Source organism: Triticum aestivum, chromosome 6D (assembly GCF_018294505.1).
Source record: "Triticum aestivum cultivar Chinese Spring chromosome 6D, IWGSC CS RefSeq v2.1, whole genome shotgun sequence".
Taxonomy (NCBI): domain Eukaryota; kingdom Viridiplantae; phylum Streptophyta; class Magnoliopsida; order Poales; family Poaceae; genus Triticum; species Triticum aestivum.
In genome coordinates, this window is record NC_057811.1 from 423,425,960 (window position 1) to 423,440,852 (window position 14,893).

The following is a 14,893-nucleotide window of genomic DNA, read 5'->3' on the forward strand; positions in this document are numbered from 1 at the left end:
TCGAGAGGCGCCTCGATTTTCGGGATGGCAGTAAAGATAAGATCCGTTGCGGATCTGGCGGAGTAAAAAATGGACTTAATGGAAGATGATGTCACGGCAGATCACCCGGAGTCCAGAGGATGATGTCACGCCGGGTTATGGCCTTCACACAATGGTAAGCCGGAGGTTTTCTGTCGAAAGAATTGAAGATTGACATGAGCCGGCTCAAATCAATCTGGGGCCTAATGTTGAGGATATAGACCTTAGAGTCACCCGCCAGAAGGGGCCAGGTTACTCATAATGGTCATCGTCAGAAGCCCAGCGACAAGCTTGAAGACGGTGGGCTAAAGATGGGCTTAAAGACCCGGATATGGCTTAAGGCCCGTAGTTACAATCATCATTATGGTAGAACTTGTAGTATAAGGCAGGAATAGTTGAGAGTCCGAGCCGGACACTCTTATGAGCCGGCCGGGACTCTGAGAGCCGCTGGGCGTCGACATCTCTATATAAAGGGACGACCCGGCAGCGGTTTAGGGAAAAGAAAGATCTCATCGAGAGCCAGGCATAGCAATTAAGCTTCCTGGTCATCGAAACCCTAATCAATACCATCTCAACTGGACGTAGGCTTTTACCTTCACCGTAAGGGGCCGAACCAGTATAAACCCTCGTGTTCCTTGTCCCGTTTAACCCCTTCAAGCTTCCTAGCGGCGATGGCTCCACAACTAAGTCCTAGCTTGAGGACATCTGCCGTGACAATTCCACGACACATGGCCATCTCGTAACTCTCGATCCAGGCTGCGGGTTGTAAGTCAGCTGTGTAATTAGGCACCTTCCTAGGGCCTTTGAAGTCCTTGGGTAGACGCTCATTGCGGAGAGCCGGCACCAAGCACGGGACACCCCCAGTCCTGGTAGGGATACCCACGTCGACGGAAGCCGTCGGATAAGCCGGGGGAGTCTGGTAAGCCGTCAACTGAGGCACCTGCTCCGCCTCTTGTCGTGCTCTGTCTTGGTCTGCTGTGTGAAAGGCTCCATTATGAGCCGGGCCATGGCCAGGGGGCGGGTCATGGCGTCGGACATTACTTGAGCCGGTCGTTGAGACCATGTGTGTGCTGTAACTCGGGCTCCGGCCTGGACGAGGGGTTGAGTGGATCCTGTCCCGGCTGTAAGAGTACGCCTCTTGCTGCGCCAGTGCTGTCTGAAGGAGTTCCCTGACCCGGCGGGTTTCAATAGCCGTCGGAGAGTCGCCATCCATTGGGAGGGCCGCCAGCCGCGCTGCTGCAGCTACCATGTTCTCCAGGGGGTTAGCATAATGACCCGGTGGTATTGGCACGTATTGAGGCGGGGCAGGGTTCACCCGGGGAGGCCCCATCACCTGTGGCTGAACAGGGGGCCCAGACCCGGGCACTATGATCCCAGGCGGGTTACTAGACCCTGCACCTGGCGTGTTGAAGAGGTTTCGTGGATCATAAACCGGAGGGAGTCGAGATTGGGCCTTTTGATGCCTCCTTCTCATGACCTCATTGGACACGTTCTGATCCATTGTGAGCCGGAAGGACTGCGCCTGAATCAACTAAGTCTGGGCGTCGAGAGCCGCCCTCTCTGCAGCCATCCTGATCCCTTCCGCTGCCAGATCCTCCTTAGCTTTCACTAGATCCAATTTTAACTGCGCCACCTCCGCATCATGCTGAGCTTGCTCCGCCGGGTCAACCGCGGCGGTCAACAGGGCCGTCATCTTGTCTGTGAGATCCATCAGCACCTGAGCCGGTGAGGGCACCGGGTTTCCCGCTCCAGCAGCAGGGTTCTGAACAGGCTGCGCGCCGGCCATGAAGATTCCAACCCGGCTTGGCAGCTCAAACGGGTCCGGATACTGTCACCATCGGAACAACCCATGAGCCTGCCATCTTGAAGTTGATACAACGAGTTCGACTCATCGGTGGACGACTCGCTGTCAGAGCCGGCGGCCGTCTCATCACCAGACCCAGATCTATCAGAGAGCCCTCCATGGATACATCCCACAAAAGCATGTTTTAAGGCAGGCAGGGCCCGGGCGGGTCGTGCACGCTGAGCCGTCTCGATGGGATCGGCGCAGAGATCCGGCTCAGGGCCCGGGTCACCAATCTTGCCAATGAAAACATGAATTCCGCCGAAGGGGACCCGGTACCCGTACTCGATTGAGCCAGCGTCGGGGCCCCAGTTTGCATCGTCGATGTAGAGCTTGCCGCGACGACTCTTGGTCATCCGGCCCACAGCGTATCCCTTGAGCCCTTCGAAGCTGCCCTTCAAGAACTCAAATCCACCGTGCGCTGGCCCCACGGTGGGCGCCAACTGTCGTGGAATTGTCACGGCAGATGTCCTCAAGCTAGGACTTAGTCGTGGAGCCATCGCTGCTAGGAAGCTTGAAGGGGTTAAACGGGACAAGGAACACGAGGGTTTATACTGGTTCGGCCCCTTACGGTGAAGGTAAAAGCCTACGTCCAGTTGAGATGGTATTGATTAGGGTTTCGATGACCATGGAGCTTAACTGCTATGCCTGGCTCTCAACGAGATCTTTTCTTGTCCCCAAACCGCTGCCGGGTCGTCCCTTTATATAGGGAGGCGGATGCTCAGCAGCTCTCAGAGTCCCGGCCGGCTCATAAGAGTGTCCGGCTCGGACTCTCAACTATTCTTTCCTTACACTACAAGTTCTACCATAATGATGATTGTAACTACGGGCCTTAAGCCATATCCGGGTCTTAAGCCCATGTTTGGCCCACCGTCTTCTTGCTTGGCGTCGGGCTTCTGGCGATGACCATTATGAGTAACCCGGCCCCTCCTGGCGGGTGACTCTAAGGTCTATATCCTCAACAGTACTCCCTGCACCCGGGATTTAGACCCCGTTGGAAAGGCGGGAACCAATATAGGAACAGTGTCGGACTGTCCTTCGGCCGATGGTTCGGACAATATGTCCGTTACCAACTCGGAAATGGAGTGCACCATTGATCATCGGCGCTACAGGGCTGTTTTACGAGACCCTGAATTTTCGGAAGAGGCATTCAATGCCTTCAGCTCGGCCAATGCGTATATCGGAACTGCTCGAAACGGGCTTAGTAGAGCCACGAAGCAGTATTTAACAGATGTGCGGGTAAGTTTTCCTTGTCCGAATAGGATAACCATATGCCAGTAGCCCCCGGGACTGAAAGCAGTTGGTACAACTGACTTAAGGACCGTTGTATGGCCAGGTTCTTATAGAGAAGAACAACCTGCTATCCCAAGAGATGGAACAATGTCGGACGCATCTAAATGCTGCTACCGCCGAACTGGAAAATTTAAAGAAGTTGTCCACTAGTAACGTTCCCCTCTAGTGAGGAATAGTGAATGTATACCAACTGTGCTAATACTGCCACTGATCGCATAATAGGGTCGCCTGATCAATTTGAGAAGGAGTTGAAGACCGCCCAAGAGGGAGAAAGAGAGGCAAAGAGGCAACACACCGCAGGCGAACGTGTGCTGACCCGCGTCAGGGACGAGAAAAACAAGATGCAGGACTCCAACACTAAGTTGGGTGAAGAACTGAAGGATGTGCGGGCCCAACTATCCGACTCCGTAAAGGAGAACAAGAAACTGCGGGGCGGCATGTTCAGTATGTTTCCGAACTTTGTTTGTTTTTAGTAGTTCGGAGAGAGATGAAACTGATATAGCCATGCTTGCAGGTATATTGACGGGCCGTCCTGAAGAGGAGGTGTCCGGATCATCGAGTGATCTGCTGCGTAAGCTGTCGGAAGTGCATCAACAGGCGAGGCTGGCGATGTGGAGTGTTGCCAAGGCTCTATGGCCCTCCGCCTCCCCTCTAGGAAGTATGGAGGAGCTTGTAGAGCAGTTCAAAGGAGCGCGGCAGCGTATCCGTCTATGGAAGATATCGGCCTATCGAGAGGGTGCGCGAGAGGCTTGGGCCATGGTGAAGACTCGGTATACCAAGCTTGATCCTAATCACATGGCGCGTGTCAGACCGGTAGGGCCGAATGGGGAAGAAATTCCCATTAGTTTAGTGTATGACCAAGTAGAGGTGGCCGCCAAATATTCCCAACAAGATTGTAAGTTAGATCGTCTGTTGGACGGTATAGAGGAGGAAGTGTTTGAGTCCAACCCCACCGTGTGGAATTCTAGCTGAATTGTATATCATTTGTCATGGCAGACCTTTTCGCTTCAACCTCTGGACTCAAGGGTACGGAGTGTTTCTGGATACCCTCACGGCCGAACAGGCCTGGGCATGCCTGGAAAACTAGGCGTAGGGGTCATAATTGCTTGAACAGACAAGTTGTATTCTGCTAGTTATGTTATATTACGTTTGATTCGTAAGAAACATCTTCCAGAGAGAATAGTTTCGTTAAGGGTTCCTTTCCTTGGGTGTGCATGCATTAGTAGACATGTCCGAATTGTGATGTGAAAATCACAGTATGTATAGCTTCTGAGGATTCACAATAGAGTGAGTGCAAAAAGAGACTTTTCATGCACCGACCGAATATTCCCTTAAGAACGCTAGCTTTCGGCTTCACCCAGTCTGAGGTACACATCCGGATGACCCGGCAGTAACAATCGCAGAGGTGCTCCCTTTACCACCTAGCCGAACAATCGCGAACGTAGGGGTAAGCAGAGGAGCCAGGCAACCCAGCTTGTCCAAAACTTAAGTCATATCGATGCATATAATGGTGAAGAAAAGACATGCGGGAAAACGCGCATGTGTGATGAGCTTGATGCTCGGAAAATAATATTAACAAGCTTCTGTTAGAGAAGCCCCCAGGTATAATGGGCGTACATATGTAAAGATGTGTACGTCAGCAGTGTTCGGTCAAGCCGAATGATTCCAAAAAAATTGTGTAAATGGGAAAAAGAGTAATGGAAACTATAGGGGAGAAGGAGACCAACAAAGAGTTCGGCGCTAGGCATAGAACCTTCGGAGTCTGGCCGCGTTCCAGGGGTTAGGCTCTAGGCGATTGTCTGATGCGTCACGAAGACGGTACACTCCTCCGGTGAGAACTTCGTCGATTATGAAGGGACCCTCCCATTTGGGCTTGAGTTTGTCCTTTTTCTTCTCCGGTAAGCGTATAACGAGTTCGCCAACATTGTAAGTCTTGGCCCGTACCTCTCTGCTTTTATATCTTCGAGCCTGTTGTTGATAAAATGCTGAACGGGCTTTGGCGACGTCGCGCTCTTCCTCCAAGGCATCTAGGCTGTCCTGCCGATCCAACTCGGCCTCTTTCTCCTCGTACATACGCACTCGAGGTGAGTCGTGTATAATATCGCAGGGCAACACGGCGTCTGCGCCGTACACCATGAAAAAAGGTGTGTATCCGGTAGTATGGTTGGGCGTGGTCCGCAGCCCCCAGAGTACGGAGTCGAGCTCCTCGACCCAGTGTTTGTCTGATTCTTTAAAGAACACACTAGTCTGGGTTTGATGCCGCTCATAATAAGACCATTAGCTCGCTCGACTTGACCGTTTGTTTGCGGGTGGTAGACAGAGGCGTAATCGAGCTTAATGCCCAGAGTAGCACACCAGGTTTTCACCTCATCGGCTGTGAAACTCAAACCGTTATCGGTGATGATGTTGTGCGATACACCGTAACGGTGTACCACATCGGATATAAATGCAATCACCGGTCCGGACTTGGCCGTTTTAACCGGTCTAGCCTCTATCCACTTGGTGAATTTGTCCACCATGACCAACAGATATTTTTTTCTTATGGCTTCCCCCTTTAAGGGGTCCGACCATGTCCAAGCCCTAGACCGCAAAGGGCCATGTAATGGGGATTGTTTGTAGAGCGGTTGGGGGCATATGGCTTTGGTTGGCGAAGAGTTGGCATCCGACACAACGTTGGACGAGGTCCTGTGCGTCTGCCTGGGCCGTGGGCCAGTAAAATCCTGTATGAAAGGCCTTGCTGACAAGTGCCCCGGCTGCGGCGTGGTGTCCGCCGAGACCGGCGTGAATTTCTGCCAAAAGTTGCCGCCCCTCCTCCTCGGAGATACACCTTTGAAGGACTCCGGTAGTGCTTTTCTTGTAGAGCTCTCCTTCGTGAACTTTATAGGCCTTCGAACGCCGGATTATGTGGCGAGCCTCGTTCTGGTCTTCTGGGAGCTCCTTCCAATTAAAGTAGGCCAAGAATGGTTCGGTCCACGGGGCAATTACTGCCATGATGAGGTGGGCCGATGGTGTTACTCGATGGTTGAGCCTCCAATGATATCGGTGTGTTCGTTATCTTTGTTTGTGCTCGGAACGGGACTGTCGTTGCTATCTCCCCTTGCCAGACCACGGATGGCTTAAAGAGCCTTTCGAGGAAGATGTTAGGTGGTACGGGGTCGCGTTTAGCGCCGATGCGAGCAAGTACATCTGCTGCCTGGTTACTTTTGCGGGCGATGTGATGAAATTCGAGTCCCTCGAACCGAGCCGACATCTTTAAAACGGCATTGCGATAAGCTGCCATCTTTGGATCTTTGGCATCAAAGTCTCCATTGATTTGGGATATTGCGAGGTTTGAGTCCCCGCGCACCTCCAGGCGTTGTATGCCCATTGATACGGCCATCCGGAGGCCATGTAGCAAGGCCTCGTATTCGGCTGCGTTGTTGGAGTCCGTGTATAATATTTGGAGTACGTATTGGACGATGTCTCCTATGGGGGACGTTAATACGACGCCCGCCCCTAGCCCTGCCAACATCTTGGAGCCGTCAAAATGCATCACCCAGTTGGAATATACGCCGTACTCTTTAGGGAGTTCGGCTTCTGTCCATTCGGCGACGAAGTCGGCCAGTACCTGGGATTTGATGGCTCTTCGTGGTTCGTACGTGATGTCGAATGGCAGGAGCTCAATGGCCCATTTGGCAATCCAGCCCGTTGCATCCCGGTTGTTAATTATATCATTGAGGGGCACTTCGGAGGCCACCGTGATAGAGCACTCCTGAAAGTAGTGTCGCAATTTTCGGGATGCCATGAAGACTGCATATGCTATTTTTTGATAATGAGGGTACCGGGATTTGCATGGTGTGAGGACGGTGGATACGTAGTATACCGGCTTCTGGAGCGGAAATTTGTGTCCGTCCTGTTCTCGTTCGACGACGAGTACGGCGCTCACCACCTGGTGTGTTGCTGATATGTATAAGAGCATTGGCTCGCCGGCGTTTGGCGCGGCCAGGATTGGGTTGCTCGCCAGAAGGGCTTTTATTTCTTCCAGTCCGGTCGTCGCCGCTTCTGTCCACTCAAAGTTGTCGGTGCGCCGTAGAAGGCGATAGAGCGGCAGCGCCTTTTCTCCCAACCTGGAGATGAAGCGGCTTAAAGCTGCCATGCACCCAGCGAGTTTCTGGACCTGCTTGAATTCGGTCGGCGTGGCCAGTTGTGACAGAGCTCGGATTTTGGCTGGATTTGCTTCAGTTCCTCTATTGGAAACGATGAAGCCCAATAGTTTACCGGCGGGGACGCCGAAGACGCACTTTTCCGGGTTAAGTTTGATGTCGTATGTGCGGAGGTTGTCGAATGTGAGACGCAAGTCGTTTATTAGTGTTTCGACGTGTCTGGTTTTGATGACGACGTCGTCCACATAGGCCTCCACTGTTTTGCCGATCTGTTTCTCGAGGCATGTTTGGATCATGCGCTGGTAGGTGGCGCAGGCGTTCTTGAGCCCGAAAGGCATGGTGTTGAAGCAAAACAGCCCGTATGGTGTAATGAATGATGTTGCGGCTTGATCGGACTCCTTCATTTTGATTTGATGATATCCGGAATATGCATCAAGGAGGCATACGAGTCATGACCTGCGGTGGCGTCAATGATTTGATCAATCCGGGGGAGAGGGAAGGGATCCTTAGGGCAGGCCTTGTTAAGGTCTTTGAAATCGACGCATGGGCGCCAGGATTTATCCTTCTTTGGTACCATTACCAAGTTTGCCAGCCATTCCGGATGTTTAATGTCTTTGATGAATCCGGCCTCGATGAGTTTGGCTAGCTCCTCCCCCATAGCTTGTCATTTGGGTTCGGAAAAGCGCCACAGAGTTTGCTTGACCGGCTTATATCCCTTTAATATGTTGAGGCTATGTTCGGCCAGCTCGCGCGGGATTCCTGGCATATCGGAAGGATTCTAGGCGAATATATCCCAGTTTTCGCGCAGGAAGTCTCGTAGTGCGGCGTCGACTGCAGGGCTGAGTTGTACTCCGATAGACGCTGTCTTCTTCGGGTCTGTTGGATGGACCTGAAATTTGACTATTTCTTCTGCTGGCTTGAAGGAAGTGGATTTGGGTCGTTTGTCCAGGATCACATTGTCCTTATCCACGGTGGAGCGTAGTGCGCTTAGTTCTTCGGCCGCAAGGGCCTCAGACAATGCCTCGAGGGCCAAGGATATGGTTTTATTCTCGGCGCGGAGGGTTATGTCCGGATCGCTGACGAGGGTGATTATTCCATTAGGCCCAGGCATTTTTAGCTTCATATACCCATAATGAGGTATGGCTTGAAAGCGCATGAAGGCCTCTCGTCCTAACAGGGCGTGGTACCCACTGCTGAAAGGGGCCACCTGGAAAGTTATTTCTTCGGACCGATAATTCTCCGGCGTGCCGAACACCACATCAAGCATAATTTTTCCTGCACACCGAGCTTCCCGGCTGGGAATGATACCTCGAAAGGTTGTGTTGCTTTTCTCGATGCGGCTCCTGTCTATTTTCATCTTGTGGAGCGTGTCCTCGTAAATGAGGTTTAGTCCGTTGCCGCCGTCCATGAGGACTTTTGTAAGTCGAAAGCTATCCACGATGGGACTGAGGACTAGGGCAGCTGGCGCTCGGGCTGTTCTGTATTTAGGTTCGTCACTGGCATTAAAGGTTATGGCCGTGTTGTTCCAGGGGTCAATTGCAGCGACCTGGCAAACTTCGGCGAGATCGCGCAGGGCCCTTTTACGCTTGTTGTTTGAAGCGAATGTCTTGAAGACTGCCAATACTCTATTATCGTCGTTTGCTGGAGGGTGTTGTTCTGGGGTGTCCTTGATAAGGATGTCTTCGCCGCTCTTGGCTACCTGCCGAAGTATCCAACATGCTCTAAGGCTGTGGGTTGCCACGGTATCCGGCGTCGTGTGTATTTTGCATGGGCCATTGAGCCATCCCTCCAGAACGGTGCCGTGCAGCATAATAGGCTTATGTTTTTTGACTGTTTGGCTGGGCGCGCCACGGGGGCGCGTCCTTTTCGCCTGTAAGGGGAGCCGGGATGGTTCCCAGCCAGTTGCCTGAGTTTTCTAGGCGCTTTCCATCGCGTTGTACTTTTGTACGATGGTTGCTAGGTCAGCGAACTTTAGTATGCGGCGGTGATTGATGGCATTAAGGATACCTTCATCCGCGCAGTTGTTGCAGAATGCTGCTATCGCGTCTTCGTCGCGGCAGTCTTTTACCTTGTTTTTGACAAGGAGGAATCTGCCCCAGAAGTGGTGGACTGTTTCCTGAGGCTGTTGTTTGATGCTTCTGAAAGCATCTATGTCCGGGTGGGTGGGTGGAATTGAATCCAAATCCTGACCTTGTTTTGCATCTGGAGTTTGGAGGTCTACCAGGCCGGATAGTTTGGGCTCTGGGATATCGACCGATTTTTTAGGCTCGTCATCCGACTTTATGTTCGGAGGAAGAGACATGACTTTCTGCCGGAAAATATCCGGCTCTTCAAGATCGGCGATCCGAACATAGTTCATCTTCAGTATAGTGGAAGAGTTGCTCCGCTCCTCGACTACCGCTATCTGATGGGTGATCGTTGGAGTTTTAATTTCTCTCTGGTCGGGTTTAAGCTCGACCCGATCGTAGTCTGTAGCGACCCCCAAGGCGGCCATGCGATCCAGGAGTTCGTTCAACGACGACAACTCCACTGGATCCATGCGGGCGGAGTATTCGGGATCAACGCGGAGGTGATTTTTGATGACCTGAGAGGTCATCGTCGGCTTAAGGGCCGAGCCGGCGGTCATGACGAAACCGCCGAGACGGAGGGTCTGACCTGGGGCCAGGGCTTCTCCGTAGATGATATTATCCTTGACAACAAGGTGAGCCATCAACCCTCTTAGCGACGGCACAAAGGATCTCTCAATGAAAGCACCAATGTTGGTGTCAAAACCGGCGGATCTCGGGTAGGGGGTCCCGAACTGTGCATCTAGGATCGATGGTAACAGGAGACGGGGGACACAATGTTTACCCAGGTTCGGGCCCTCTCTATGGAGGTAATACCCTACTTCCTGCTTGATTGATCTTGATGAATATGAGTGTTACAAGAGTTGATCTACCACGAGATCGTAATGGCTAAACCCTAGAAGTCTAGCCTATGAGTATATGGTAATGAATCTGTCCTATCCGGACTATGCTCTCCGGTTTATATAGACACCGGAGAGATCTAGGGTTACATGAGGTCGGTTACATAGGAGGGAATCTTCATAATAGGTCGCCTAGCTTGCCTTCCACGCCAAGTAGAGTCCAATCCGGACACGGGTATAGTCTTCGGTTTCCATGTCTTCATAGCCCATCAGTCCGGCCCGTAGATAACAGGCCGGACGCCCGAGGACCCCTTAGTCAAGGACTCCCTCAGTCTCGACAAGGCCCGCAAGATCAATATTATCGCCCCTCACCACATCTTTGAGTTGATCCCGGCGCCACCGAGCGCCGAATCCCCTCACATTGCAAAATAAGGCTCTCATTTGAAAGGAAGATTTTTAATACAGAGGCTCGACCTGCAGGGTGCCAAGCAGGATTTAGCGCGTTTAGAAGCACCCTTCTTCGAAGAGACAAGGGGGGCAGCATCCCTATCTGCCCCCCCCCCCTGCGCGCGCACCCACTTCAGCCACAACCGAAGGGGTGGGAGGGGCCGCAGCAAGCTCTTTTGCTTTGGCAATGGCGGCCGGGGCGACCTCGTTGGCTCTCATTGTGATCAAGAGATATACCAACATATGAAAGAACCTTCATCAAGTGATCGTCCGAGTAAGAGGGGGACAAGTCTAATCGGGGAGGGGGGAGAATTCATAGCAATCGACGGAGTTGGAGGTGGGGAAATACCTGAGGCCGGGAGATCACGGGTCGCCGCGCGACGAGCAGCTTTGTCCACCACCCGAACACCGCTGTCGTGGATCCGGCCACTCTTACGCGCTGTGGATGATGGAGAGCGGATCGGAGTAGAGCGCGGCGCCACCGGAGAAGACTGGCCCGCCGCGTCGCCCATATCAGCATCCAGGCGGCGGCAAAGCCCCGTCGTGGAGAGCTTGGTACCCGAGGAAGAGCGACTGTGAGCTGAGAATTTCCGTACAGAAGATTTCCGCTTGGGGGGGAGCACTAGAAGAGTCACGCGGGGGCGAGACAGGGAGATCCTCGATACCAGATAGCGATGGCGAGTCCGGACGAGCTGGCACATTGGAGCAGACACCAGAAGCAGGCGTGCCAGCCAGAGTAGGGGCCGGGGCAGCCTGAGCCGCCAGCTTCCCAGCCACAGCATCCTCCCCCATGTTCTTGCTCTTCAGGGCGTTGTCCTTGAAAAGTTCCCGGGACTCGGATCCCATGCCATCCCATGTAACACCCACGATGCGGCTATATCTCCACGTGTCGAGGCACGACTTAGAGGCATAACCGCATAGTGGTTTTGTTGCAAGAAGGGTCATCTTCACACAATCCCATGTAATGAACAAGAATGGGATTAAGAGTTGGCTTACAATCGCCACTTCACACAAAACGTAAATATATCTCATACATCATCCAAAATACACACATATAGACCGACTACGGTCAAAATCCAGATGAAAATAAGACAACCCAAATGCTAGATCCCCGATCGTCCCAACTGGGCTCCACTACTGATCATCAGGAAAAGACACATAGTAACGACCACGTTCCTCGTCGAACTCCCACTTGAGATCGACCCCATCATCTGCACTGGCATCGTCGGCACCTGCAACTGTTTTGGTAGAATCTGTGAGTCACGAGGACTCAGCAATCTCACACCCGCGAGATCAAGACTATTTAAGCTTAAAGGAAAGGATGGAGCAATGAGGTGGAGCTGCGGCGGCAATAAGCATATATGGTGGCTAACATACGCAAAAGAGAGCGAGAAGAGAAGCAACGTAACGGTCGTCATCTAGCAATGACCAAGAAGTGATCCTGAACTCCTACTTACGTCATTCATGACTCAAACCGTGTTCACTTCCCGGACTCCGCCGAGAAGAGACCATCACGGCTACACACGCAGTTGAAGTATTTTTAACTGGGTCAAGTGACAAGTTATCTACAACCGGACATTAACAAATTCTCATCTGCCTCATAACTGCGGGCACGGCTTTCAAAAGATAATACCCTGCAGGGGTGTCCCAACTTAGCCCATCATAAGCTCTCACGGTCAACGAAGGATAAACCTTCTCCCGGAAAGACCCGATCAGTCTCGGAATCCCGGTTTACAAGACATTTCGACAATGGTAAAACAAGACCAGCAAAGCCACCCGAATGTGCCGACAAATCCCGATAGGAGCTGCACATATCTCGTTCTCAGGGCACAACGGATGAGCCAGACGTCGGGTTGGCATAGACCCTGGTTGCCCAGGGGGCACCGGACATCGCTCGGTTTGGGCCAGCACTCGAAGGAGCACTGGTCCGGGGTTTAAAATAAAGATGACCCTCGGGCTCGCGAAAACCCGGGGGAAAAGGCTTAGGTGGCAAATGGTAAAACCAAGGTTGGGCCTTGCTGGAGGAGTTTTATTCAAGGCGAACTGTCAAGGGGGTCCCATAAATCACCCAACCGCGTAAGGAACGCAAACTCAAGGAACATAAACCCGGTATAACAGAAACTAGGGCGGCAAGAGTGGAACAAAACACCAGGCATAAGGCCGAGCCTTCCACCCTTTACCAAATATATATAGATGCATTAATTAAATAAGAGATATTGTGATATCCCAACATATCCATGTTCCGACATGGAACAAACTTCAACTTCACCTGCAACTAGCAACGCTATAAGAAGGGCTGAGCAAAAGCGGTAACTTAGCCATACAACGGTTTGCTAGGAAAGGATGGTTAGAGGCTGACATGGCAATATGGGAGGCATGATATAGCAAGTGATAGGTAGCGCAGCATGGCAATAGATCGAACAACTAGCAAAGCAAAGATAGAAGTGATTTCGAGGGGTGGTCATCTTGCCTGCAAGGTCCTCAGAGTTGTCGAAAGCTTGATCCTCGTAAGCGTACTCAACAGGTTCCTCGTTCACGAACTCGTCTCCCGGCTCTACCCAAGACAAGAACACAAACAAACGGAACCACAATCAATCACGAGAAATGCACAAGCAACATGATGCAAAACATGTATGATATGCAAGATATGATATGCGGTGCATATGCGTGCTCCGGAAGGAAAATGATGAACATGGCAGTAACTTGGCAAGCCAAGCATGCCACTGGAAAGATGAGATGATTTCGGTCGAAATCGATATAAAGATCACCGGAAACGGATGCACGGTTTGCAAATGGCAAGCAAAACAAGAATGACACGAATCTGCTCTTAACAGCATGATAGCACTTAAAAAGCAACAAGCAACCATGCTACAGCTCTCCAACATAGTAACAAAGCATATGACAGTAATCTACAGGAGATGCTTGACAAAAGATGAACACTGAGCTACTGCTAGTTCACAACATAACAAGCTCAAACTAGCATGGCAAAAGTGCAAAAAATAACAGGTTCCAGACTTGGTGAAATTACTGGACATGCAGAAAACAGCATCAGCTAGCAATGTTCAGAGCACGAAATCCACATGCTACAGAAACTTAACATAGCAAAACAAGGCATGGAAGTATTCTACTAAATGCATATGACAAAAGTCCCTTACTGACCATAAGCCAAAAAGGAACAGAAGATATGATGGCAAGCATGTAAACATAGCAAGTTTCGTTATCAGGTTTCAGACTTGGCAGAAAACAGAGCATGGCAGAAATAATAATATGTAGGCCTCTTTGTGAGCTTGATGCACTCACTACAGAGCAATGCATGACAAAACTAGCATACCTACAACAAGATGGCATGTTTATGAAGCTATCCATGGCAAGAACAAATGCATAGCATGTATGGATCAACTAAAATAAGTTTGGCAAAAATGAATATCATGTTAAGAATCTGCCAGAAATATTTTATAGCAAAAGTAGAGCAAGATTGAGTCATGCTATGGCACTCCATAATTGCAAACAATTGCAGGAATGGATCAATTACAACTATAGCTACAAAACATCCTTACTGAACATCTCCTAAATATGCATGGATCCCTCTGTAGCATCAAGTTTACATGGCAACAAAATAACAGCAGACGAGGACTTAGAGAAATCACTGTCCCTGAAATCAGAAACATTACGGAGCCTACTTTTCATGCTTGTGCTAGTCACCACAGAGATCACAAAAATACATGGCATACACCCTTGGAAATATGGCATGGCATACAACAAAACACATGTAGAGCTCATGCCCATAAGATGCAGAGATTAAATGATACAAAAATGACAAATCTCCAAGTTCTGATAAGAACCAGCAGATAACAGCAACTAGCCCTCTTGCAACAGATATTTGGGCATCAAGATGGCCTCTAATGAACATGGTGCAATTGAGCAAAATGTAGAGCATCACGAGACGAACAATTTGACATATTACACGCGCGAATCGGAGCTACATGCGAGGAGTTATGCACTGCTGAACAGGGGCATATGCTGTAAGAATCACAGGACTTGGCAGTTTCGGGGGAGAGAAAGTCAACGCGAGCTACAGTACCAGATCGAGATCTGGCCCGATGGAGCTCGGGCTCGGGCTCGGGTGCTCGCCGGCGGGACGCGACGAGGAGGAAGGAGACGGTGGGGGAGGTCGGCGGCCGGAGGGGCGACGGCGCCGGCGTCGGTCGCCACCGACGGGAGGAGCGGCGCGGCGCCTCGGGCGGC